The 27,509-nt window shown below is 46.6% G+C and overlaps 1 protein-coding gene across 3 annotated transcripts in view; it reads left to right on the top strand.

Annotated features, from left to right (window-relative positions):
- Nucleotides 1–820: 820 nt before the first annotated feature.
- The window catches only part of PALS2 (protein associated with LIN7 2, MAGUK p55 family member), a 311,218-nt gene continuing 284,529 nt past the window's right edge, over nt 821–27,509 (top strand). Inside the window, exon 1 of one of the 3 annotated variants that reach the window (XM_082259378.1) lies at nt 821–949. The gene's annotated coding sequence lies outside the window, so the exon portion shown is untranslated. Of the gene's footprint in view, nt 950–969; nt 1,200–1,290; nt 1,308–27,509 lie in introns of those variants that run through there. The other 2 variants (XM_082259377.1, XM_082259376.1) reach the window with 2 other exon arrangements.

Here is a 27,509-nt window from a genome sequence, read left to right on the forward strand (position 1 = left end):
GATGGTTAGAGACTGTGAATGAGATACAATAGATGGTCAGAGACTGAGAATGTGATACAACAAGAGATGGTCAGAGACTGTGAATGTGATACAAGAGATGGTCAGAGACTGTGAATGTGATACAAGAGATGGTTAGAGACTGTGAATGTGATACAAGAGATGGTCAGAGACTGTGAATGTGATACAAGAGATGGTTAGAGACTGTGAATGAGATACAATAGATGGTCAGAGACTGAGAATGTGATACAAGAGATGGTCAGAGACTGTGAATGTGATACAAGAGATGGTCAGAGACTGTGAATGTGATACAAGAGATGGTCAGAGACTGTGAATGTAATACAAGAGATGGTCAGAGACTGTGAATGTGATACAAGAGATGGTCAGAGACTGTGAATGAGATACAAGAGATGGTCAGAGACTGTGAATGTGATACAAGAGATGGTCAGAGACTGTGAATGTGATACAAGGGATGGTTAGAGACTGTGAACATTCTATAAGAGTTGTTGGAGACTGGGGCCATGTCTCTGGGGACAATCATAGACTGGAGGTCTATTACATGAGACTACCAGAAATGATTGCTATAACAGGGCACTAGGGACACCCAGATTAGGGTGTGCAGGGGCTGTGAGGGGGTCAGTTTAGGTAGGTGGGGGTTGGGTGTAGGACAGTCCCTGTGGGGTGACCTCCTATGAGTTACACAAGCTGTATACTCAGCTCTATGTACACTGTATGAAGACATCTGAACTTTCACTGCCTAGAAAGAAATCTGTCACGAGCTCCCCCCTTCCTGCATATAGAGCTCAGCGTGACCTGCCAGCACAGAGGCCCCGCTAATAACGAGCTGTCAGTCACACAGAAGGGGCGGAGTCCTCCACCTCTCTGCTAGTGTATGACGTAAGCTTTACCGCCGCGTGCGGGTCTCGGAGTGTGACGTCAGCGACCCTAACAGGTACGTTCTTCCATAGAGCTTTAGCGGGGCGAGGGTGAGAAGCGGGGGCGCGCCTTGGTTCGCGAGCTCAGTGTGCTGACGGCGGGCGCGCTCTGGCGGAGTTCGGTGGGAAAGAAGCGGGCGCGTGTCACATGTGTGGATTTTCTCCCCAGTCAGTGAGGGACGGAGCAGAGCGGCTGCAGAGGAGCTCAGAGCACGGCCTGTACAGCCAGCTACAGCTCGGCACATCTCTCCTTCTACACACATAGAGGTGAGTGACAGCCCGGACACCGGAGAGGAGGAGCCCGGCACAGTATGGGGGATTTATTACACTTCTTCTCAGCCTGCACCTCCTCCATGTCCGGCTTATATCATAGAGGTGATCACATCCCATGTCCTGCCGTCTACACACAGGCTGAGCCCTATGTGGGATGATTACCTGTGTAGTGGGGGCTCATCTGGGGGGAGGGTGGGATTTGTCTGCTGGGATTAGAGGGGTGACCTGTGGGCTGAACACTCCTCCTGGGGGGGGGGGGGGGGGGACCTGTGTGCAGGGGGGTGATCTGTCTGGAATTGGGGGAGGGGGTGACCTGTGTGCTGGGGGCTCATCTGGGGGGGTGACCTGTCTGGAATTGGGGGGGAGGGGGTGACCTGTGTGCTGGGGGGTGACTTGTCTGTAATTGGGGCGAGGGGGTGACCTGTGTGCTGGGGGCTCATCTGGGGGGTGACATGTCATGAATTGGGGGGAGGGGGTGACCTGCGTGCTGGGGGGTGACTTGTCTGGAATTGGGGTGACCTGTGTGCTGGGGGCTCATCTGGGGGGGGTGACCTGTCAGGAATTGGGGGGAGGGGGTGACCTGCGTGCTGAGGGGGTGACTTGTCTGGAATTGGGGGGAGGGGTGACCTGCGTGCTGAGGGGGTGACTTGTCTGGAATTGGGGGGAGGGGGTGACCTGCATGCTGAGGGGGTGATTTGTCTGGAATTGGGGGGAGGGGGTGACCTGCGTGCTGGGGGGGTGACTTGTCAGGAATTGGGGGGAGGGGGTGACCCGTGTGCTGGGGGCTCATCTGGGGGGGGGTTAACTTTGCTGGGGGCTCATCATGGGGGGGGGGGGGTGCTTAACTTTGTACTAGGGGCTCATCTGGGGGGTGCTAACTTCATGCTGGGGGCTCACCTGGGGGGGCTAACTTTGTGCTGGTGGCTAACCTGGGGGGGGGGGGTTACCTTCATGCTGAGGTCTCATCTATGGCAGTGACCTGCGTGCTGAATGCCCATCTGCCCCTCATCAGTTTTTGGGGTGATGATCTGATCACGTGACCTTCTTTACAATGATGTCTGTGGGTGGCAACACATTTTTATTGGCTGAATTGCCCCTCTGTGTCCCAGAGAATGACCCCCCTGACATTTGGAATCCCAGTACAATGATGGATCACTGCTGATGCCTTTTCTCCATACGGTAGGCTGATCCCAGCAGTTTGCCTAGTTGTGATGCCGGTGCTATTACCATCCTGGACATCTAGTTCTACTTGGAATGCTCTGTGTGGACGGGTTTTGTGCCCCCCCCCCCCCCTGGACTGTCTGTATGCAATGTACAGCGTGTGCGGCGGTGCATGGGGGATCCCTTGCAGTCAATGGCCCAGTATAAGGACATTGGGGGAGGGCTCAGTCTGTTGCCCTTTTTCTGTCTTCCTGGGAGAGTGTAATGTCAGGGAAAAAAGAAGGCTTGTTCTTTGAAGAGTAGTGGAGGAGGCGGGGGGGGGGGGGGGGTTTATCGGCTCAGGAAATGATTATAGATCAAGTGTTTTTTATTTTCCAGAAAATTTTGCTCAGAAAAAAAAAAAAATGCGTGGTTGCTTTGCTCTGCAATGAATGGAAGTAAACTGACCCTGATGAATGGAAGTGTGTACAATGGCAGAATACCCAGAGCTGCCTTGTGATGGTTTGTTTTCAAAATACTACAGACTTCAGTGATGAGTTATACCGATCCTGGGGTTAGCAGGAATAGTTTGTAAATGAAAAGGAAAAGAACATGCACTTTGTTTTTCACTGCTCAGTGCCTGCAGCGACAATTATACAGATCTGGTGAACAGAAAATGGAATACAAACCCCGGCAGCAGCACCCCGATAATAGAAGAATATACACCTTAAAAGTGGAAAAAGTACATGTGGGGGTACTAAGATTGAATTTAGGTCAGTTAGTACGGTTGTGATCCTTTTCTTACTGCTGCTGATATACAGACGGACGTTTAGGCGCAGTTTGGCGTTCTTTTCAGCAGCCCCTGAACTCTCCTCTGTTATCTGATCTGTACACTGAGACCTTTATAGTCATTTACAGGCAGTTGAGTTTAGCGGCATTTTTTTTTTTTTTTTAATCAAAAAATGCATTCAGACAGAAGTTTATTGGCATTTGAAACACCAAATGCTTGTAACAGCGTGCAAACACGGCAACTTGTATTTTATAAGCATTTTGTTTTTAGGTGTTTTCAATGGGGATAGATTTCTGACCATTTTACAATATAAAAACGCTCCTAAACCCGGCAAAACAGATGTTTGTAACCCTCGGTTACTGGCTGATAAGTTTCAGCATTCAGTTCTGGTTCACACATATGCAATGTCAGACCTTACGTGTGATTCGCAGCATACTGCTCTGCAAATCACATGCGATGTCTGTGTGTTCAGATTGTATGGTTGAATTTGCATCGTATTTGGCCCAAAATTGCACAGGACCCTATTTTTGGGCCGCACCAGAATCTGATCGCATGGATGTTCACACCAATGCGATCCGATTCATGTCTGAAGTGATGGTTCGCACTTCGATATGCGTACTGATCTGGGGGTGCCCTTAACTGTGTATTGACACCCCCAGCGATTCCCATATGGCAGTGTAAACTGCCTGCGAGTCGAGTGTGTTGCGGGAACCCACAATGGATTCGCAGGGTTCCCGCATCGCATATGTGTGAACCGGCACTCAGGAGAGGTTTTCAAAAATGCTATGTACATGAAGCCTTAGTGCCGGTTCACATTAGTACGATCACAGAGATCGCATGTAATTCGGAGCGCACTGCTCCTAAAATTACATGCGATCTCTGTGCGGTGCAAATTCAGCCACACAGTTTGTATGTCTGAATTCGCACCGCAATTGCACTAAAAGACGCACAGGACCCTTTTTTTGGTCCGCAGCAGAATCTGATCGCATGGTGATTCACACTGGGGCAATCCCATTCTGTGCGAACTTACAGATCGCACTGCGATATGCGATCTTATCTGGGGGTGTCGTTAACTTTTAATTGACACCCCCAGCGTATCGCATATGGCAGAGTGAACTGCCAGGGGTGCGGATGCGATGCGGGAACACGCAGTATATTCGCAGCATTCCTGCATCGCACAAATGTGAACCGGAACTTTAAAGAATTGTCATTATTTTGTTCTGGGATAGTCTGTTGTGTTGGATAAAATGATACATTGGCAGATTGTTTCACTTTTTAAAATTGATACATGACATTGGAAACAAAACAAGCAGCCTGTGTATGGACTCTGAAATGTACAGTATATAAATTCTAAGATTCTATTTGTTCCCTTTTGGTATCTGTTAAATATACCATTGAGTGTCGGTTCACACTGATCCGACCCGACTTCGGGCGACTAATGCCGTCTCCCGTGCACCGCGACTTCGGGCGACTAATGCCGTCTCCCGTGCACCGCGACTTCGGGCGACCAATGCCGTCTCCCGTGCACCGCGACTTCGGCGCGGCTTGCAACGACTTCACATAATGGAAGTCAATGCAAGTCGCTCCGACTTTGCAAAAAAAAAGGTGCAGGAACCTTTTTCTAAGTCGCTCCGACTTGAGTCGCTCCTATTAGAACGTTTCCATTGCACAGCATGGAGCGCTACTTGTCAGGCAACCAAGTCGCCTGACAAGCCGGAACAGTGTGAACCGGCACTGAAAGTGTTTTGCTGTATCTTTTCTGCCAGTGCAGAGAAAAAAGTAGCTGTTGATCCAGTCTTTGCATACAGTTATCAGTTAGCATTAAGAGAGGGAGGTGTTGTATAGTCCTAACACACCCCCTTCTTAGGATGACCACATTGCTCCTCCAGAGCCAAGCAGGGCCGAGTGGAATCGAGCCGGTACTTGCAGTGGAAAAGTGCCACTAGATACATCAGTTTCACCCTAGAAAAGGAAGAGCGTTCCTGGCAGGATTACCTAATAACTATTTCCTTTTACTAAGTGATGCGGCAGCTGTGAGATCTGTATATTCCTGTATATAGCACGAGCTCTTTACAGTACAGCACCATCTCTGTAGACTTCCCATCTTCATTCAGACTTAGAGATTATCAGCCATTCAGTGAAAGTGAAGTATTTTTATCAATGAATACAAGATGACTTCTTATTGGCCGAAGTAAAGATTGTGACATCATCCACCTCCCTCTCCACCTTGGCTGATTGGAAGAAGCCATGCATTGATAAAAATACAAGACTTCCTTTTGAATGGCAGAAAACTATTTAAGTTGTCAGAAAACTACTGTTGGGCTTTAATACAGGGCTTGTCAAGTTTGCTTTTTTTTTTTTTTTTTTTCTAACAAAGCCTACGGGTAGAACATGTGACCTGTTCCCGAAGGTGAACATATCCTTTAAAGTGTTACTAAACCCACATTAGTAAAATCAGTCTGATAATGCAGTAAAGCATGCTTGTTACTCTCCCTGTGGAACCTAAGGGGTTAATCCTGTGTATTTTGTAAAAAGGCTGTTTGACCCTATCTTCTCTGATCCTCCCCTTCTTCCACAGGAGAATAAAATAGGGTAGTTCCAGATTTTTATTTATATATTATTTCAGGTACTTATATAGCGCTGTCAATTTACGCAGTCACATATTACCACAAAGGTCTAGAAAACACAAAATCTCAGTAAAAAACACATTAAAAGTTATTGTTAGGGGCAGAAAAATGCAATAAATGACCAATTTTTTTGGTAAAGTATAAAAGCCGAGGTTGCACCGAGCAAATAAATTCCCAACATGTCAAACCTTAAATTTTGCGCGTGCCCATGAAATGGGGACAAACTTCAGATGCCTATATTTTGCATAGGCAACACTTTAAAAGTTCCCAGTAGGTCATTAGTTTAGCATTACAAAGGAGGTCTGGTGCTAGAAGTATTGCTTTCATTCCGGCATGTAAGGCGTTGTGTAATGTGGGTATTGCATTTGAAGTTTTCAGGCATACGTGCCCTGCCGCATGCATTTACGTTTGTACCTGTGTATATGGGGGGGGGGGGGGATGTTTGGGTGTAACTAAAATTTTTACAATTGAAAAAATTGTTACTGTAGGTTTTCCAGTGGTCCCCCAAACTGGCACTGGAGACCGGTTTGGTGGAAGAAAATTTGTTTGCAGTGTGGTGTGGCGATGGCGGCGCTCTCGACGGCTGGTTTGTCAGGGGCAATGGCTGGTGTTAGCACTTCAATCTTCACGACACCATAGTTGGTATGGTGTCAGGATGAATAAAGTGCATTATTTCTATTATTACATTGTAATATAAAATGAAATAGTTCAACTCACTATAATGCAGAATCAGTGGGAGTTCCGAGTGCGTCACTTGCCACTGTCGCCTGCCACCAGGATGGGGGGTGAGAGATGGTGTCATCTCTCTGCTCGCCCGCCGCGGCTGTGAGGCCTGTTCGCAGTGATGTGGGGTAAGCAGTGAGAGATGTCTTCTCTCTGCTCGACTGCCCGCCGCACTGCTGACACAGCAGCCTCCATGTGTCCCAGGTGCAAAGAGGCCACGGACCTGTTCAGCCACTTGATTGTTTTTACAGGTGGCGGAAGGGGACATCCCCCCCCCCCCCCTCCTGCCGCCCTCCTGTGCTTCTACCGGCTGACCGGTGCGATTGGCGACCCGGAGAAGAAATCCACTGGCGCCGGAAGTTCTCCATAGAGAATAGTGTGGGCCAGATGGTCCCTGGCAGTCTCTCTGACATTTCGGAAGCCGGGCGTGATGTTATGATGTAACGCCCGGCCTCTGCAGTTACAGACACTACCGTTTCCTTGGCTGGAAAGCCGAGATATATTAATATGTACAGGCCAAAAGTTTGGCACACCTCATTCAAAGAGTTTTTTCTTTATTTTCATGACTATGAAAATTGTAGAGTCACCTGAAATGGTCTTCCAACAGTCTTGAAGGAGTTCCCAGAGATGCTTAGCACTTGTTGGCCCTTTTGCCTTCACTCTGCGGTCCAGCTCACCCAAAACGATCTTGATTGGGTTCAGGTCCGGTGACTGTGGAGGCCAGGTCATCTGGCGCAGCACCCCATCACTCTCCTTCTTGGTCAAATAGCCCTTACACAGCCTGGAGGTGTGTTTGGGGTCATTGTCCTGTTGAAAAATAAATGATGGTCCAACTAAACGCAAACCAGATGGAATAGCATGCCGCTACAAGATGCTGTGGTAGCCATGCTGGTTCAGTATGCCTTCAATTTTGAATAAATCCCCAACAGTGTCACCACCAAAGCACCCCCACACCATCACACCTCCTCCTCCATGCTTCACGGTGGGAACCAGGCACGTAGAGTCCATCCGTTCACCTTTTCTGCGTCGCACAAAGACACGGTGGTTGGAACCAAAGATCTCAAATTTGGACTCATCAGACCAAAGCACAGATTTCCACTGGTCTAATGTCCATTCCTTGTGTTTAGCCCAAACAAGTCTCTTCTGCTTGTTGCCTTTCTTTAGCAGTGGTTTCCTAGCAGATATTCTACCATGAAGGCCTGATTCACACAGTCTCCTCTTAACAGTTGTTCTAGAGATGTGTCTGCTGCTAGAACTCTGTGTGCCATTGACCTGGTCTCTAATCTGAGCTGCTGTTAACCTGCGATTTTCTGAGGCTGGTGACTCGGATGAACTTATCCTCCGCAGCAGAGGTGACTCTTGGCCTTCCTTTCCTGGGGCGGTCCGCATGTGAGCCAGTTTCTTTGTAGCGCTTGATGGTTTTTGTGACTGCACTTGGGGACACTTTCAAAGTTTTCCCAATTTTTTGGACTGACTGACCTTCATTTCCTAAAGTAATGATGGCCACTCGTTTTCCTGTACTTAGCTGCTTTTTTCTTGCTATAATACAAATTCTAACAGTCTATTCAGTAGGACTATCAGCTGTGTATCCACCTGACTTCTGCACAACACAACTGATGGTCCCAACCCCATTTATAAGGCAAGAAATCACACTTATTAAACCTGACAGGGCACACCTGTGAAGTGAAAACCATTTCAGGTGACTACCTCTTGAAGTGTGACTCTACAATTTGCATAGTCATGAAAATAAAGAAAACTCTTTGAATGAGAAGGTGTGTCCAAACTTTCGGTCTGTACTATATATATATATATATATATATATATATATATATATATATATATATATAATCTCAAGCTTTCCAGCCTAGAGGCGAGATCTGGGGACTTAAAGGCACCAGATCTCGCTGTAAAGAGGACCTGTCATGTCCTTTTCCTATTACAAGGGATGTTCACGTTCCTTGTAATAGGAATAAAAGTGATAAAAAAAAAAAAAAACAAGAAAAATGGGAAAATGTCAAAATAGAAAAATAAAAGTAAAATATACAATGGAAAAAAATAAAAAATTAAAGCGCCCCTGTCCCCACATGCTCGTTTGCAGAAGCGAACGCATACGTAGGTCGTGCCCACATTTGTAAACGGTGTTCAAACCACACATGTAAGGTATCGCCGCAAATGTTAGAGCCAGAGCAATAATTCTATCGCTAGACCTCCCCTCTAACTCTAAACAGGTAACCAGTAAAAATGTTAAATCATCGCCTATGGGGATTTTTTCACGAGTGTGCGCAATTTTAAAGCATGACATGCTAGGTATCTATATTTTCGGCATTAAATCATCTTTCACGTTATGCAAATTGGGTTAACTTTAGTGTGTTTTTTTTTTTTTTTTCCAAAAAAGTTTTGAAAATTGCTGCGCAAATACTGTGCGAGAGAAGAAGTTGCAACGGCTGCCATTTTATTCCCTAGGGTCTCTACAAAAAAAAAAAAAAAAAACAACATATAATGTTTGGGGGTTTTGAGTAATTTTCTAGCAAAAGAATGATGATTTGTACGTGTAGAAGAGAAGTGTCAAAATTGTCCCGGGTGGCAAGTAGTTAATGAGACATCCAGGGGAGCTGAGCGGATGTGTGTCCACTTTCCTCCCCCACCCAGCAGCACCCGCTGTGCCAGTCCCAGGCAGAAGTGGAGCCTCCTATACATAGCGGGGGGGGGGGGGGGGTTGTGGAGCATTCAGGCGGCAATTTCTTGTCGCCATGGCGGCCTGGGGTTTTTTGAGCCCTGCTTTGAAATTTTTGAGCTAGTGATTTCTATTGGTGGTATTTACTAACTAATGGTGTTTTATATTTAAAAGAAGAAGAAAAAGATTTATGAAAAATCTTTTGTTCTGACTAGCTTGGTTTTCTTGAGGCCCTAAAATGCCAGGACAGTACAAACATCCCCAGAATTACTTTTTTAGAAAGTGACCAGACCCACCTGTCAACCCACAGCAATCAATTAGTATGCAAAATAAACAATCAAACAAAAGATATTCTGCATAAATGACCTAACAGTTAGGCCCCTTTCACACTGTAGAGTCCATCGGCGGACTCCGTTTTTCTCAGCGGGGAATCGATCCGCCGATCCCCCACAGAGCAGGCATATGGCTGCTCTGTCTCTGCGCTGTGTGCAGAGACAGAGCTGTCAGGTCCCGCTGTTCTCTATGGGGGGAATCGTATGAGAACAGACCATCTGTCCGTTCTCATCCGATCCCATCCGATCGGCTGGACGGATGGAAAATAGGGTTTCCATCCTTCCAGATTTGACGGATCGGATGTCAGCGGACATTTCTCCACTGACATCCGATGCCCCATAGAGATGCATGTGGCATCCGTTCAGATCCGCCTGAAAAAAGGACAGGCGGATCTGAATGGTTCGCCTGTGTGAAAGGGGCCTAATATACATGAGCATTCTAATTCACTCAAAACTGCCAACCTCCATGAAACACTTCTCCCAAAAAACAACCCGGCGTCCTGATCTCAATGACAATCTGTCCTTCACAAGCCCTTGGCTGCTGGGCTCTCCTTGATTGCCTCTGGCTGTCTGTAGGGAGATTGTGTTTTTCAGAGCACTGGGTGGAAGGTGGATGTGATTAGCGGCAGAAGAGGAGGACTTTGTCTACATTATGTGTTTACACCTGTGATTGGAAATCAGAAGTGATTATAAAGCCTTGTACATGCAATGATCATATCGAACGAATGATCATCCATGTTTTTTTTTTTTTTTTTTTTTTGCATGCTGGTCTAATATCAAGAAAGGAAGTTATGAACATTCTCATACCACAGAATACAACTTTGGACGTGATGTAATGTGTTGTATTGTAACGTAATCTTTTGTTTCCGAGCATGCGTGGGCTTGGTCTTCTGATTTTTTTCGATCAAATACTATACTCATTTTACGAAAACAGTTAATTCTAGTATGGTACCAGAAAAATTAGTCGTCGGCTCTCGAAAGCTCTGTACTAATGATCAGATTATTGTATGATCGCTTAGAAAGCGGTATTTTTAATCCGATTTTCTGATTGTGTATAGGCATTAGGCACAGAGCTACTTTGATTGGCTCTCTGCATTTTGCCTTTGGAAGGCACACACGTGTTGCTAGGAGGATGTTTTAAAATGTCCCATTGTTGAAGCTTATAGCTGCATTCTGCTAGAAAATCCTGTTAATAAGCTAGGACAGTGCATGTTTCTGATTGCCTCTGTTGGAAAGGTGGTGACAAAAATGGTCAAAGACATTATATCTTTGGTTTATGATATAAATTGTTAATGAATGCATGTTTTAGGTTAGTGTGCTTTTAAAGGAGATGCACAGCCACTTCTATGGATCACAGGAGTGCATTTCGCTCTGCAGTCATTTTGACCTGTTTTCAGCAGAGAGCGGGCTGAAGTCCACTCTCTGCTGACGTCACAGATGTCGGTGGTCCAGACTAAAGTCCACTGTCTGCTGACGTCACAGATGTCAGTCCAGGCTGAAGTCCACTGTCTGCTGACGTCACAGATGTCAGTCCAGGCTGAAGTCCACTGTCTGCTGACGTCACAGATGTCGGTCCAGGCTGAAGTCTGCTCTCTGCTGACATCACAGATGTCGGTCCAGGCTGAAGTCCGCTCTCTGACGTCACAGATGTCGGTGGTCCAGACTAAAGTCCGCTCTCTGCTGACGTCACAGATGTCGGTGGTCCAGACTAAAGTCCGCTCTCTGCTGACGTTACAGATGTCTGTGGTCCAGACTAAAGTCCACTGTCTGCTGACGTCACAGATGTCGGTCCAGGCTGAAGTCTGCTCTCTGTTGACGTCACAGATGTCGGTGGTCCAGGCTGAAGTCCGCTTTCTGCTGACGTCACAGATGTCGGTGGTCCGGGCTGACGTCCGCTGTCTGCTGACGTCACAGATGTCGGTGGTCCAGACTAAAGTCCACTGTCTGCTGACGTCACAGATGTCGGTCCAGGCTGTAGTCTGCTCTCTGTTGACGTCACAGATGTCGGTGGTCCAGGCTGAAGTCCGCTTTCTGCTGACGTCACAGATGTCGTGGTCCAGGCTGACGTCCGCTTTCTGATGACGTCACAGATGTCGGTGGTCCGGGCTGACGTCCATTGTCTGCTGACGTCACATATGTCGGTGGTCCGGGCTGACGTCCGCTGTCTGCTGACGTCACATATGTCGGTGGTCCTGGCTGACGTCCACTCTCTGCTGTCCAGGCACCGCATCATCATGACCATGGAGTCGGGATCTGCCAAGTGCAAGCTGCTGAGAGCCTGAGCCGGCCGCTCCCCAGAGTTCAGTGCTCCAATTAGTGAGGAGAGGGCAGAGCAGAGAGCTACTGACAGTCAGCAGCTCTCTGTTCGGGGAGCTGTCAGAACCGAGCGATCAGCGGTGTCTCTCAGTGCAGAGGCGCCGGGGGATAGATGCAGCATCGGACCGATGCTTCATCCACCTAGATAAGTATAAATGGGGGTAAACATTAAAAGCCATACTTCTTCTTTTTAAATGTTAAAAAGTTATTTTGTTTGCATTTTTCTTTTGTTTTTTTTTTGTTTTATATACTTTATTCTTTCTTATTTAGAAGGCCACTGTCAGCTGCCATGATAGCTTGCTTTGTGCTCAGATTTTACAGTTTGTAATATTAATATCATTAAAGGATAAAAAGAAAGTTTGGTATCCTTGGTCTAGTTATTGGTTCTTGACTGCCAGGAATATGAAGCTGAGCTTACATCAGAGATAAAATACATTTCTTTTATTCCATTGGGCAGAATGCGCCGATATACATAAATACATATGTAAATGTGCTGATTCCTCCCTGTGGAGTTAGGCAATTTTATCTTCTGTGTCTTCTCATCTTCACTTAGATAAGTTGCCTCTGGTGTTGGGGAGCCTGCGCAGAGCATATATTTTAAGTTTCGTGTTTTAATGTGTGCAAAAAGGTTTATTACTTTGTCTATAGATAATTGTACTTTGCCATACATAGGAGACGTATTATATGAGCCTGTTCAGCAGATGGTAAATGTTAACACTTGTGACATCATTTTATGGTTAGTTATTGGTAAGGCTGAAAAAATAAATATTGAATAAGTTTTACTTTTAGATAAGAAAAGGGAGGAGAGCAGCTTCTGGAAAAGTTATTCTTTTTGTTCTATCTTATCTTGCTGTGCAGTTGCATGCTGACAGTACATGCTGGGTTGAGGGCCTTTGCTCTAATCAATAATGCAGCTGTACTGTTTATAATATACTGTATATGTAAAGAAGAAATATGCAAATGTAGATATGATTCCAATGCAGTCCTGCAGTAATCTGAGCATGGCAGTACATGTCCCAAGTATGTCTGTGGTGATAACAATGTGTTACACAAGTGTAAGCTCCTGGAGCTTTTGAGTATTTTGACAGTATTTGAAGGTTGCCTAACATCCCCTGACATTTCCTGTATTGTTTTGCTAATGCAGACTGTGCTGCTTTACCTATTAAAAAAAAAAAAAAAAACACGGAATTGCAGGTATGGATATTTTATACATAGTTACTATAATCCAGCTTGCATAATATACCATATGAAAGCCGATACCCCCAGAAGCTGAAAATCACTTGGCTAGATCACTACACTAGTGATCTCTACATGCTTCTGTGTTCCATGCTGATGGTCTGCAGCTTTCTGAAAACAGGTCAGCCATTTGGCACGGGTGCCATTCAAAGCATACTTTGCATTTTCCTAATGAATGCAAATTGTTCTCTGATTGAACAAAGTGGAGAGTATGATGTCATGTCCCCCTCTCTACCTCATCCAATAAGAGAAGGCTTTGTATTGATTCAGAGAAGTAAAAGCAATATTTACATTTAAATGCCTGACTTTGAGGGTCCATTGCATTAAAGTGGAGCTTCACTCGCTCAGTAAATGTTGATTATTTTTAATCCTTATGCTGCTAGCAGTAAATAGGACAATATATTGTGTGTTTTTTTTTTTATAGTGTGGGTTTGTGTATGTATGTGTGTATATGAGTGAGTGTGTGTGTGTGTGTATGATATATAATGTGTGTGTGTGTGTGTGTGTGGTATGTATACATCAGCTTCATATTCCTGGAGTAAAAGAAAAGCAGGTAGTATGCACTCAATACTTGGTCGTGGCTCCTTTTTGCATGAATTACCGCATCAATGTGGTGTGGCATGGAGGGGATCAGCCTGTGGCACTGCTGAGGTGTTGTGGAAGCCCCGGGTTGCTTTTGATAGCGGCCTCTGCATCTGACAGCTCATCTGCATTGTTGGGTCTGGTGTCTCGACAATACCCCACAGACTCTCTATGGGGTTTAGGTCAGGCAAGTTTGCTGGCCAATTAAGCACAGTGATACCATGATCATTAAACCAGGTATTAGTACTTTTGACAGTGTGGGCAGGTGCCAATTCCTGCTGGAAAATGAAATCAACATCTCCATAAAGCTGGTCAGCAGAGGGAAGCATGAAGTGCTCTAGAATTTTCTGGTAGATGGCTGCGCTGACTTTGGACTTGATAAAATACAGTGGACCAACACCAGCAGATGACATGGCTCCCCAAATCATCACGGGCGGTGGAAACTTTACACTGGACCTCATGCAGCTTGGATTATGTGCCTCACCACTCTTCCTCCAGACTCTGGGACCTTAAATTCCTAATGAAATGCAAAACTTACTTTCTCTTACGTCCTCCGACAGTCGCCGCCCACTTCATATTCATCACCAATGGGGTTATGTCCTTTATTCCGTAGGAGTAGCTAGGCAATAGAATATGTTAGTACAAAGACTTTTAACATATCCCACTCCCAGGGGGTGGTCCCCTCAGTACATAACCCTCCACTTCCTGTATCCAACTCAGTTTCATTTGTCTAGCTGTCAGGAGTAGCTGGAAGTTTCTGTGCTGGGGCACCTTGTCTCAGCTCTCTTTCCTTTCTTTGGATTTTATTTCAGTTTTTTCTCTCTTTCTTGTTAGCTGTTATTTTACCAGCGTTAGTTAGTTCTTCGGAAGAAGAGGATCATGCGGGCTGCGTCTCGGGCTGACCCCCCTGGTAGCAGGCTGTGGGTCAGTGGCTTCTCAGCCCGCCATCGAGCGTTCAGTCAGGTATCGCTCCTGAGTTATCTGAACGACCCATCCCTGTTCCGTGCAGGGATGCTAGGTGAGGTGGCTACCTCCCTGGACGCTGTGCGGTTTCTCAACCCACCTTCTGATGCGTCCTGGATGCGACTCTCCCTGCCTCATGTGCAGCGGTTTGTTCGCCTGTGCGGGTCCCCCACGCCATTTAAGAGGTAAGTGCATTTATGTGGGGACCTGTCTGTCTGGGGGGTGTCAGTCTGGGACTGTGTACCTTGCCCTGTGTTCACACTATTACGTTTTCCCTATCTCTCACATTGCATGCTGTGGGCTGCAGGAGGGGGGGCTGGCTGCACTCTGTGTCAGTTTTCTGTCTGTGTGAACGGCTGTGTGCTGTGGGGCTTGAGTTCTCATGCTTGGGGCACGTTACAGCGCCGCTGCGGCGGTTTACCATGTTCCTTTTTTGGGCAGATGGTGTGTTTTACTTCTCCCTCATGGGGTGTGGGAGCGGCGGTTTCGGCGCCAAACGGCGCCATTTTGGCTGCGATCGCTCCGGCCGCATGTTTTACATGCATGGCGGCCATTTTCTTGTAGCCTCCATAGGCTTTCATAGAGCGCCCTGTATGCCAGCATTTCCTTTCCTTCAGGAGCACCGCAGGCAGCAGCAGCAGCACCGATCTCTCCAGGTTCATTTCTTTTTATTCCCTGTATCCTGCCTTGGTATACTTGTCCCTGTGGGGGTCCCTTGTGTGGGATGCTTAGTGTGAGTGGGCTACGATCGCAGCGCTCTCTTAAAGGGGCGGTCACCCTTTTATTTTTGCTGCTACAAGGGCATGGATTCTCAGGAATACTAGTTTCCTGCCAATTTAGTGGGAAGCCAGGGGACTGCGGTTTCCCCCCCCCCGGGGGGGGATTTGGCTGCGATTGTGGCTAGCCTTGCGACTCAGGTGCAAATGCTGGTGGTTGCTCAATCCTCTAAAAGGCCCAGAGTTTTCAATTTCCTCTGTTTCAGAGATTGATGGTACTGGGGCTGCTGTGGCAGAGATCTCCTTATCGGGGTCTCGTTCTTCCCTGGACCTTATAGGGTCAGAAATGGAGGCTGAGGTAGAGGGGGTTGATAATTCTCCCCCTGGCTCGTCTGAAGAGCTTGCACTCATGGATGAATTGGTTGCTTCTATCAAGCAAACTCTGCGTTTGGAGGAGAAAACATGTCCTCCAGCTGCCTTGGCGGCTTATGGGACGCAGAAAAGGCGCAAATCATCGCAGATGTTTCCATGCACTGATGATTTTCAGTGCGCTGTGAAAGAACGATGGCGTAATATACGCAAACCTTTTGCTGTACCAAGTAGGTTTAAGCTGCGCTATCCTTTTACGCCCGCTACTGATGGGCGTTGGTGTGTCCCACCTCCGGTGGACCATGCGTTAGCAGTTTTGAACAAGTCCGCTGCGATTCCTGCTGAAGACACCCCGGTGTTCCGGGATGCCACGGACAAGAGGATGGAGTCCCTTGCCCGTCGTACCTATTCTATTATGGGTTCTATGTTGAAAGCTTTATTTGCTTCACTTATGGCGGCCCAGGCGGTCGCGAGCTGGACGCAGGTGCTTAGGCGTGTCCTGGTGGCTGATTCTGCCCCCCAGGCGACTTTGGATATGGTGGATCAAATCCACCAGGGTGTCATGTATTTGTGTGATGCGGACCTGGATATGGTTCCGTTGGCTGCACGTGTACACAGTGTGGCGGTGTTATCTCGCCGCCTGGTTTGGTTGAAGTGTTGGTCTGTGGATCAATCTTCACGTAAGACCTTGGCCAATCTGCCTTTTGATGGTTCTCGCCTTTTTGGCGAATCCCTGGATGCCCTAATTAAAGGGGTCACGGGGGGTAAGAGCACGCTCTTACCTCAATCCCACAAGACTGAGACGGCTCCTGGGAAAAAAGAATGCTTTATTTCGGCCCCCTCAGGGGTCCTTTCGTGCCTTTCGGTCACACTTTGGGGCAAGCCGTCCAAGGGTCAAGGCTCCCGCAAGAAGCCGTGGGCAGGTAAGCAAAAGTCCGGCCAATCCGGTTCTGCGGCCCACAACAGTGCGGCCTGAAGGGGCGCCCTCACCCAATTCACAGGAAATCGTTCGATCTGGCTACTAGATTGAGTTTCTCTCTCGGCCGGAGAGCAGATTTTTTCCCTCCAGTCTTCTCTTATCCCCGGAGCGTTTGCGGGACCTGCATCTGGCGGTGCAGGACCTGAGGGCTCAGGGAGTGGTGGTCCCGGTGCCTCATCGGGACAGTTTCGAGGGTTCTATTCCAATCTGCTCACCGTGCCCAGGAAGGAGGGCTAGGTGCGTCCGATTCTGGACTTGAAGGCGCTGAACCGCTTTGTGCGGGTGCGCAAGTTCCGCATGGAATCCCTGCGGTCGGTGGTGGCTGCCCTGGTTCCGGGGGAGTTCATGGCTTCCATCGACTTGAAGGATGCGTATCTTCACATCCCGATTTTCGAGGGTCACCAGAGGTACCTTCGATTCGCCATAGCGGAAGATCATTACCAATTTGTGGCGTTGCCTTTTGGTCTCGCCTCGGCTCCAAGGGTGTTCACCAAAGTGCTGGCACCGGTTCTGGCTTTGTTGAGGGCCCAGGGCATTTCGGTTCTGGGGTATCTGGACGATATTCTGGTTCGGTCTGCGACCAGCCAGAGTCTGGAGAAGGATCTGTCCGTCACGTTGCAGACTCTGCAGGAGTTTGGTTGGACGATCAATTTTCCAAAGTCGACATTGTGCCCATCGGTTCGATTTTCTTACCTGGGTATGATTCTGGACTCTGTCCAGGCGAAGGTCTTCCTGCCGGAAGAAAAACTCGCAGCTCTTCAGGTGGCAATCAGGTCCCTCAGGGACGTTCCATCTTCGTCCATTCGGACGTGCATGCGGTGTCTGGGATTGATGGTCTCGGCTTTCGAGGCGATTCCCTTCGCCCAGTTTCACACACGGGATCTCCAAGCGGAGATATTGTCCAAGTGGGACGGGCGTCCGCAGTCTCTGGATCTCCAGATGTCATTGAGTTCTCAGACCAGAAGGGCTCTTCTGTGGTGGCTTCAATCCCCCTCAGTATCGGGGGGCAAGTCTTTTCATCCCCTTTCGTGGACGGTGATCACCACGGACGCCAGCCTGTCGGGCTGGGGTGGTGTTCTGGGCGTTCTGTCCGCCCAGGGTGTTTGGTCGACGGAGGAATCCTCCCTTCCGTTCAACGTTCTGGAACTGCGAGCGATACTCCTCTGTCTTCGTCGTTGGAACCCGGTTCGGGTGCAGACGGACAATGCCACGGCGGTGGCTTACATCAATCACCAAGGGGGCACCAGGAGTGCCCGGGCGGCTCAAGAAGTGGCCGTGATTCTGTCTTGGGCCGAGACGCATATCCCGGCAATATCGGCAGTTCACATTCCGGGGGAGAAAATTTGGCAGGCGGATTATCTGAGCCGCCAGACCCTGGACCAGGGGGAATGGTCCCTTCACCCGGCTGTCTTCCAGATGTTGTGCGCGAGGTGGGGTCTTCCGGAGGTAGACCTGTTCGCGTCTCGTCTGAACAACAAAGTACCACGGTTCATGGCAAGGACGCGCGATCCTCGGGCAGACGCGTCAGACGCGTTGGTTGCCCCGTGGCATCAGCACCAACTGATGTATGCGTTCCCACCGATTCAATTGCTGTCCAGGTTCCTTCGCGGAACCGACCACGGTGATTCTTGTGGCACCGGACTGGCCTCGCCGGTCCTGGTACGCAGACCTCGTATATCTGGCAATCGACGCCCCGTGGCGTCTGCCTCTTCGAGAAGATCTTCTGTCGCAAGGAACGATCTTCCATCCTGCTTTACAGTCGCTGGTCTTGACGGCCTGGCTGTTAAATCCGAGGTCCTGAAGAACAGGGGTCTTCCCCTGAGTTCATTCACACCTTAATAAATGCGAGGAAGTCTTCCTCGGGGAAGGTTTATTACCGTACTTGGAAGGCGTATTTTGCCTGGTGCGAATCCAGGGGTTTCTCTCCTGACACTTATTCGGTGTCTAGGGTGTTGCCCTTCCTTCAGACGGGTGTTGACCAGCGTCTGGCGCTGGCCACGATCAAGGGTCAGGTGTCTGCTTTGGCCGTTCTTTTTCAACGGCCTGTGGCATCTGATTCTTTGGTTGGCACTTTTGTGCGGGGGGTATGTCATCTGATCCCTCCTAGGAGGGACCCTCTTCCCCCTTGGGACTTGAATCTAGTTCTATCAGTATTGCAGCGTGCTCCTTTTGAAAGGTTCAGGGAGATCTCGCTGTCTTTGTTATCCAAGAAGGTCGCCTTTTTGGTGGCTATCACCTCGACTCGTCGAGTGTCGGGGCTGGCAGCCTTGTCCTGCAAGTCTCCGTGTCTGGTTGTGCATTTGGACAAGGTGGTCTTGCGACCTAACCCTTCTTTTCTTCCAAAAAGGGTTTCGGACTTTCATCTCAATGTGGACATTGTCAAACCTTCGCTTTGCGCGAAGCCGAAGCTTCCGACGGAGGTGTTGCTTCACTCCTTGGATGTTGTCCGGGCGATTAGAGTCTATCTCAAATCGACTGAGTCTTCTCGCAAGTCGGATGCCTTGTTTGTCCTTCCGGGAGGTCCTCGGAAGGGCATGGCGGCGTCGGCTTCTACAATCGCCAAATGGATCTGACGGACCATTGATCAGGCCTATGCTTTGAGGGGGAAAGTTCCCCCTGTACCTGTGAAGGCGCACTCTACCAGATCTCTGAGTACGTCTTGGGCCTGTCGTCATGGGGCCTCTGTGGCCCAGGTGTGTGAGGCGGCGACTTGTCGACTGTACACACTTTCACGATATTCTACAGAGTAGATGTTCAGGCATCGGCTGATGCTTCCTTTGGCCGCAAGGTTCTTAGTGCGGCAGTTTCCTAGAGCCCTTGTTACGGGTTCTTTGGCTTTTTGGGATTTTTGTTTTTTCCCTGGGTTTTCTTGCTCCTGTTGAGCGAGTGTTTTGTTCTTATGCCCAACTGGTTTCCTTCCTTTGGTAAGGTTCCTTTCTCTGATGGGGAGACGGCGTTGCCTTGGGCGCGGCTGAGTTCTTCCCACCCCTCATATTTACACTGCTTTGGGACATCCCCATTGGTGATGAATATGAAGTGGGCGGCGACTGTCGGAGGACGTAAGAGAAAACGGAATTTTTGTAAAATCTTACCTGTAAAATTCCTTTCTCTGAGTCCTCCGACAGTCGCCGCCCACTTCATATTCATCACCAATGGGGTTATGTCCTTTATTCTGTAGGAGTAGCTAGGCAATAGAATATGTTAGTACAAAGACTTTTAACATATCCCACCCCCAGGGGGTGGTCCCCTCAGTACATAACCCTCCACTTCCTGTATCCAACTCAGTTTCAGTGGAATAGCAGTAGAGAGTACATCAAAACCCCAAAAGAGGGGCGGGGGCGGCGACTGTCGGAGGACTCAGAGAAAGGAATTTTACAGGTAAGATTTTACAAAAATTCCGTTTTCTCTTACGTCCTCCGACAGTCGCCGCCCACAAGAGAAAACGGAATTTTTGTAAAATCTTACCTGTAAAATTCCTTTCTCTGAGTCCTCCGACAGTCGCCGCCCCCGCCCCTCTTTTGGGGTTTTGATGTACTCTTTACTGCTATTCCACTGAAACTGAGTTGGATACAGGAAGTGGAGGGTTATGTACTGAGGGGACCACCCCCTGGGGGTGGGATATGTTAAAAGTCTTTGTACTAACATATTCTATTGCCTAGCTACTCCTACGGAATAAAGGACATAACCCCATTGGTGATGAATATGAAGTGGGCGGCGACTGTCGGAGGACTCAGAGAAAGGAATTTTACAGGTAAGATTTTACAAAAATTCCGTTTTTAGCTGAAAAGAGGACTTTGGACCACTGAGCAACAGTCCAGTCCTTTTTTCTTTTCCTTTGCCCAAGTAAGACCCTTCTGACATTGTCTCTGGTTCAGGAGTGGCTAGACACAGGGAATGCAACTATTGTAGCCCATGTCCTGGATACGTACGTCTGTCTGTGTGTGTGTGGTGGAAGCACTGGCATCAGCTGTAGTCCACTCCTTGTGAATCTCCCCCAAATTCTTGAATGGCCTTTGCTTCACAATCCGCTCAAGGCTGTGGTTATCCCTGTTGCTTGTGCACCTTTTTCGACCACACTTTCTCCTTCCCAACTTTCCATTAAAATGCTTGGATACAGCACTCTGAACAGCCAGCTTCTTTACGAATGACTTCTTGTGACTTACCCTCCTTGCGAATGGTGTCAATGACTGCCTTCTGGATAACAGTCAAGTCAGCAGTCTTCCCCATGATTGTGTAACCTACTGAACCAGACTGAGAGACCATTTAACCACTTCTGGACCAGAACATTTTCCCCCTTAATGACCAGGCCATTTTTTGCGATTCGGCACTGCGTTACTTTAACGGTCAATTGCACAGTCGTGCAACACTTTACCCGAATAAGATTGATGTCCTTTTTTTCCCCACAAATAGAGCTTTCTTTTGGTGGTATTTGATCCCCTCCTGTTTTATTTTATTTTTTTTGCGCTATAAAAAAAGAGCGATGATTATGAAAAAATATATATTTTTCACTTTCTGCTATATAACATTACCAATAATAACAAAAATAAAATAAATCAAATTTTTTTCATCATTTTAGGCCAATTTGTATTCTGCTACATATTATTGGTAAAAAAAATCCCAATAAGCGTATTTCGATTGGTTTGCGCAAAACTTATCGTGTCTACAAACTAGGGGAAAGATTTGTCATTTTTTATTTTTTTTTTACTAGTAATGGCGTCAAATCAGCGATTTTTAAGCGGCCTCCGACATTGCGGCGGACATATCGGACACCTAACCTGACGTTTTTGAGACACTTGGGGGGAACAGTAATATTGCTAAAAATATGCCCTGTTAACTGTTCTTATGACACTGACAGGGAAGAGGTTACCAGGGGTTATCAAAGGGTTAAATGTATGCCTAGGGGGTGTTTTTCTAACTGTGGGGGGGTGGCTTAATAAATCTACACCGTGACCTGTGTTCCTAAATAGGAGGAACACAAAAGCCCTGTGTTGATTGCTGACAGAACAGTGGTCTGCTGTGTTTACAACAGCAGACCGCCATTCTGTCTCCATGGGGAGCAATCGTGGGTGCCCATCGGCACCCGCAAATCAGCTTCCCTGCTGGCGAATGGGCACGCCCCCACGATTGCTCCCTCGAAGCGACATACGGGTATGGCATACGGTACGCGGGAACTTGCCGCCGTATATTTTGCGGTGGCTGGTCGGCAAGTAGTTTAAGGCTCAGAAAACCTTTACATGCGTTTCGAGTTAATTAGCTGATTAGAGTGTGAAACCATGAGTCTACAATATTGAACTTTTTCACAATACTCACATTTTCTGAGATACTGAATTTTGAGTTTTCACTAGCTGTAAACCATAATCCAAATTTAAAAGAAACAAATATTTAAAATATATCACGCTATGTGTAATCTATATAAAATGTGACTTTCACTTTTGAATTAAATTACTCAAAATAAATTACCTTTTTTAAATTCTAATTTTTTCAGATGCTCCTGTATGTGCTTTGTTTTTAGATTTCACCACTTTAAGCTTTGTTAGTAATAGTTTGAACTTCCACTTTAGGAACAGATTTATTTTAAATTGAATAAAGCAGTAAAAACACAGACACTGAACAATCTGCTTTGTATACCTTTCTACACCCTTCACCAAAACTGCTGCAACAAAATTCTACTGTGAAAGACTGTTTTCTTCCCATACTCCGTTACATCTGTGTAACCTGACTGCAGTATGCATTTATCTTCTGCCCTAATGAGAACAATGGAGGATTCATTGGAAATATTCTGTACATTCTGAAGCTGCCTGCAGCGGTCTCTAGTATCTAAGTAATGCCATCTAATCCCGTTCCACTTGTGGATGCCATCAAAGCATGGTATTGGTAGTTGTAGCTGGTCAATCTAAAATGCAACAGTGGTAATGGGAAGATTCACAGATGAAAACTGTGCAGCAATTTGAAAGTCCAACTATTCATATTGAGAGCTGTTTTCTTACATTCTGTCCAGGTAATGGATGTCAGACTGTATAGAAAGTTTTTGGAAATGTCATATTTAGTTGAGCTCTAAAGGAATCTAGTGATTTTTGCCCATGAAGGTAAAAACGGGTTCACTTTAATGCTAGCCCCAACCTCCTACTGTTTGTTTTCTTGTTACTTTCTTTTCTTGCAGAAGCAACTGGAAGAAGCCCCATACAAGCTTTATCCAGAAGTCCTGTTTTTGTGACTTCCATTTGTTTGGGGAAACAGCGGTGGGATAGTCAGAGAATGAAAAGTATAAGCAACTGCAGGAGCTGGCGTTGTATGGCAAAGCAGATTTTAAAGTGGAGCTCTCAAGTAGAAATAAAATAAATAGCCCAACAAAAGGGGGAAAATAAACATAAAAACGGCTTTTGCAATACTGACAGTTCAGAGCGGTTTCCTTCACTTTTTAAACGGCAGCTTGCATCATTCAGTCCACTGTGCCTGAACTTAAGGTACAATGTACACACCTTTTTCTTGGTGCGTCATCACAGCAGCCTGGGCTTGGAGTAAGGTCTCATGCACACAGAACTTTTTTTGTATTTATTTTTTTTATTTTGTCCTCCCCTGGACACCTATGCCCCAGGGAAGGAAAACGCAGCATTAGTGCCTGAAGTCGAGTTTTGTAAACTTGTTTAGGAGAATTAAAGCACTTGGGTGTTCATTTCTTTGCCCATTTATTTTGACAAAACACTCCATTCTTGATGGTGCCCACCCTGGGTTTTTTCTGTCTTTAAGTGCCCCTGCTTCTAAGCACCTGTAAATGACTGTATGTGCATGGACACATAAGCTAACCTAGAGGGGCATTTAGAGACCAAAGAAAAAAAAAAAGTGAAAAATGTCTCTAAAAGCAATATTGGCGCCCAGTGTGCATAAGGCCTAATACTGCTCTAAACGGTGCTCATGCATCATTTCTTGGGCATTGCTTAGTCCAGAAGCAAGGACTGCATGCTGTCACTGGAGAAGTACTACCCCAAAGGTCACCTCCCCAAAGACCCTTAGGAAAAATGTGTGGGGAAAACATAAAGACAGAGTTTGGCTTTAAAGCCTTTCTATGTGCTTACTATACTCAAATATCAAGTGTTGTAGCAAATCCATGTATTGCTTGAAATAACTTACCTGTGTAAGCTTTAAGTCCAGTGTAAAAAACCAGCATCAAGGAGGCTAAGGCAGTGCTTGTTGTGGTTTAGATTTTTCACCATGCTGGAATGTCTCTGAACCTGTTCAGGGGTGAGTAAGTTATTCGTTTTTATACTGTATATGTACCACATTGGTGTATCACCTGCATCTTGAATAAGTCCCAGTAGTTTTGTCCAAATGAACATATCTTCTGTAAGCGGTTCACCAACATATGGCTGGTTTTACTAAGGGTACATTCACAATGGCAATTTAGGCCGGTTCAAATTGTAGTGTCAGGAATTTTTTGAAATCCTGCTGCAGTTCTGGGCACTTGCCAGCCCTTTTCACTATGACAGGTTGCTGGGGGCCACAAGTATTCCTGGCTGTCCGCACAGTCAGCTAGTACTGACTAGCTGATGGATGCGCGCTAAGTGCGTTCAACTGCAATCTGGTTGTGTAAAGAGCCACACAATAGTTTTTACTAGGACAGGTCACAGCCAGCTGCAGCTATTTGTGGCTATCTGCACAACCAGCGATTACGGGCAATGATCCCTGCTGGTCGCACTTTGTGCAAGTCCACCACGATCACTGCAGGTAATCGCTGACTCCGGCAGACAGCCGTGAACAGCACCTGGCCACCCAGAGCTGCAGCAGGAATCGGAAGAATCTTGCCTCTACAATTCACGCTGACCTAAATTACAGATGTGAATAAGGGGTATGTGTGGTGAGTCCTGCGCTGTCTGGGGAAGGTACTGCTCAAAAGGCCAAAGAGGCTATTCCCAGATGCTGCAAGTACCGAGACTGGTAACCATGCAGTGTGAAACTCATACAGGGGTGGGGGATACTGCGCTTCTGGGATATTGCGGATAAAACTGTGCTCAAATAAAAGTGTCTACCACTGTGGATAAGGCAAAATGAATCGTGTTCAAGCGGTTAAAAAGGTAAGTAATAAATAAATCAAGTGAAGGATAGTCCGTCCTTCAATCACATATGTGCATCACATATGTGCAAACAGTGTAAAAAATAATCAAAGTGCTGAAAATTACTAACAAACAATCTAGATAAAATGAAAGAATAAATATATATATATATATATATATATATATATAACACCGCTTAAAGTGCCTAAGATGCAATAAGTGACAAGTAAAGTGCTAGGTGCATATAAATATAAATAAATATCTCATAAATAACTAAAGTGTCCTCTGTGCTCCACAGCAATAAAGCAATTTGAGTGAAACAGTCCAAAAATTATTGTGTCCAGGTGGGGGGATTCCAAAGGTGATACTCCTTCACCTAACCCCGTGCTCAAGGTGGTGGGGTGCTTCTCCTAAACCCCTCTAAGTGTGCGAACTGCTCACCTCAAGGTCTAAAAGTATAGGCCTTAACCGATATCCAGGGGGCTCCTCTCCAATCCTGCTTTGCGTCCCAATAGGGCCTGATGTCTGGGCTGCTACGGGTGGGCTGGCTCCCTATCCCTCTCCAGGTTCCCAGCGGTCCCCAATGGTTCTCAAATTAAAGAGGCTCGAAATAGTGCAAGTATTGTCATACAATAAGGTGCTTTTATTCACATAAGATTAAATAGACTCACATTTGCCAAGCGAGTATAGCGCATAAAATGTATTCGGAATGGGATTGCGGTCCTCACTTCCGCATGTGTGCGGCACTTCCGGTCCAAGCGTCCCTAAGCGTTACGCCACTTCCGCATCACGTGGCTTCTTCAGGGGTCGGTGTTGTATACATTTTTATATATATATATATATATAGATATATATATATATAGATATATAGATTTTTTTTTTTTCTTTCATTTTATCTAGATGGTTTGTTAGTAATTTTCAGCACTTTGATTATTTTTTACACATATGTGATTGAAGGACGGACTATCCTTCACGTGATTTATTTATTACTTACCTTTTTAACCGCTTGAACACGATTCATTTTGCCTTATCCACAGTGGTAGACACTTTTATTTGAGCACAGTTTTATCCGCAATATCCCAGAAGCGCAGTATCCCCCACCCCTGTACAGATGTGAATAATTATTGGCAATAATTTTGCTAATAATATTCCCATACTTGTAAATACACTCACTGGGCAAATTATGGGGGACATTATGCTAATCATGGGTAGGTCCTCGCTTTGCGTTCAAAACAACCTCAATTCTTTATGGCAAGTATTCTGCATTCCATAAACTTTCCTTTTGAGATTCTAGTCAATGATGACATGATTGCATCACGTAACTTCTGCAGATTTGTTAGCTGCACATTCATGCCACGAATCTCCCGTTGTACCACGTCCTTTTTAATTGGGTTAAGGCACAGTGACTTGCCTACTGTCTGTGTACTTTGCAGGAATGTGGATTTATCAGGCCTCATGCACACTTGGGCGTTCAACCCATGTGTGAGATTTTGGTGTCTTCCTTTAGGTGGAAAGTACGTCCAGCCCCCTCTGCTAGCAGCCTCTATGAAAAGTTAAAATCTTTAGTAAATCAACCTCATAGTGTGCCTGCCTTTGGGTGGAAGGCACTTCCAGCCCCTCTGCTGGCAGCCTCCATGAAGAGTTAAAATCTGCTGTGGCAGGATGGTGCATGGAATGGTACGAATGTTTAAGGCAGTATGCGCCAAAGAAAGCCTGTAGGAAAAAAAGCTAGAGTCCTAGCATTTTTAAAGATGGGATTGTATTCCCCCTACTGCAGCCTGCAAGACATAAATGTTGCCATACATCTTGCTCTGTCACAGGGAAGAAGCTATTCCCAGCAGCTACAAGAGAATGCCTTGAGCAGGAAAGGAGATGCGTAGCCATGCAAACTAATGCAGAATCCATCCTGTCTTGCCCAGTGCACCCTCTAGTTTGCTTCTTGGATTAGCGTCTTTGCACAGCATGGTGTAAGCAGAAACTGGAACCTTCAGGATGTAGGGTAGGGAACAAGCTAATTTCTTTAAATAAAGGCTGCAGAGAAAGCAACAGCTCAAGGATCCAAACTGAAAGTGTATATCCTCCTCTTTGAAAGATAAGTGCATTTTCAGCACTAATTCTTTATTTCTACTTGTTTCTGTAGTCTGTACAGTCATAGGAGTTGATTTACTAAAGGAAAATATACTGTGCACTGCAAATGCACTTGCTCTAGAGCAGTGGCTTTCAACTCCTGTCCTCGGGACCCACTAACAGGCCAGGTTTGCAAGATAACAAATACATAACAGGTGATATTATTTGCTGCTCAGTGATTGCAGTATTCTAGTCTGCATCTCCCCAAGGTAATACTTACAATATGGCTTGTTAGTAGGTCATGAGGACAGGAATTGGGAACCACTGCTCTAGAGCTTAGTAAATGAGGTAAAGCTTCTCTTTGTAAATAATACCCAAGCATAGAAGGAGAAAAAAAAAAGCATTTCTCTGATATTCATTGATGGACACAGCTCCTGATCTTCTTAACCATTGGGGTATACTGCTCCCCTACAGGAGTAGGACACTAGGCAGAAAAAAGTCTGGCTGCACCTTTGGGCAGTCCCAGGGAGGGGTATACTCTTTCTCTCTGCTATAGGTACTCAGTTTTTTTTCTGCCTATTCAGGAGTAAGGCCCTGCGAGTTTTGTCTCGTGGGGTCGCATACGGCTGGGTCTCTTCCCAAGTCGCAGCGTTCACCCCCCCCCCCCCCCCTGGCAGACAGCCCCCCATTTCGATGGAGAGGACGTTCTGTGTGGAGCAGTGCATGTCTGGTTCCTGGTATG

This window comes from Pelophylax lessonae (genome assembly GCF_965119305.1).
Source record: "Pelophylax lessonae genome assembly, chromosome: 5".
Taxonomy (NCBI): domain Eukaryota; kingdom Metazoa; phylum Chordata; class Amphibia; order Anura; family Ranidae; genus Pelophylax; species Pelophylax lessonae.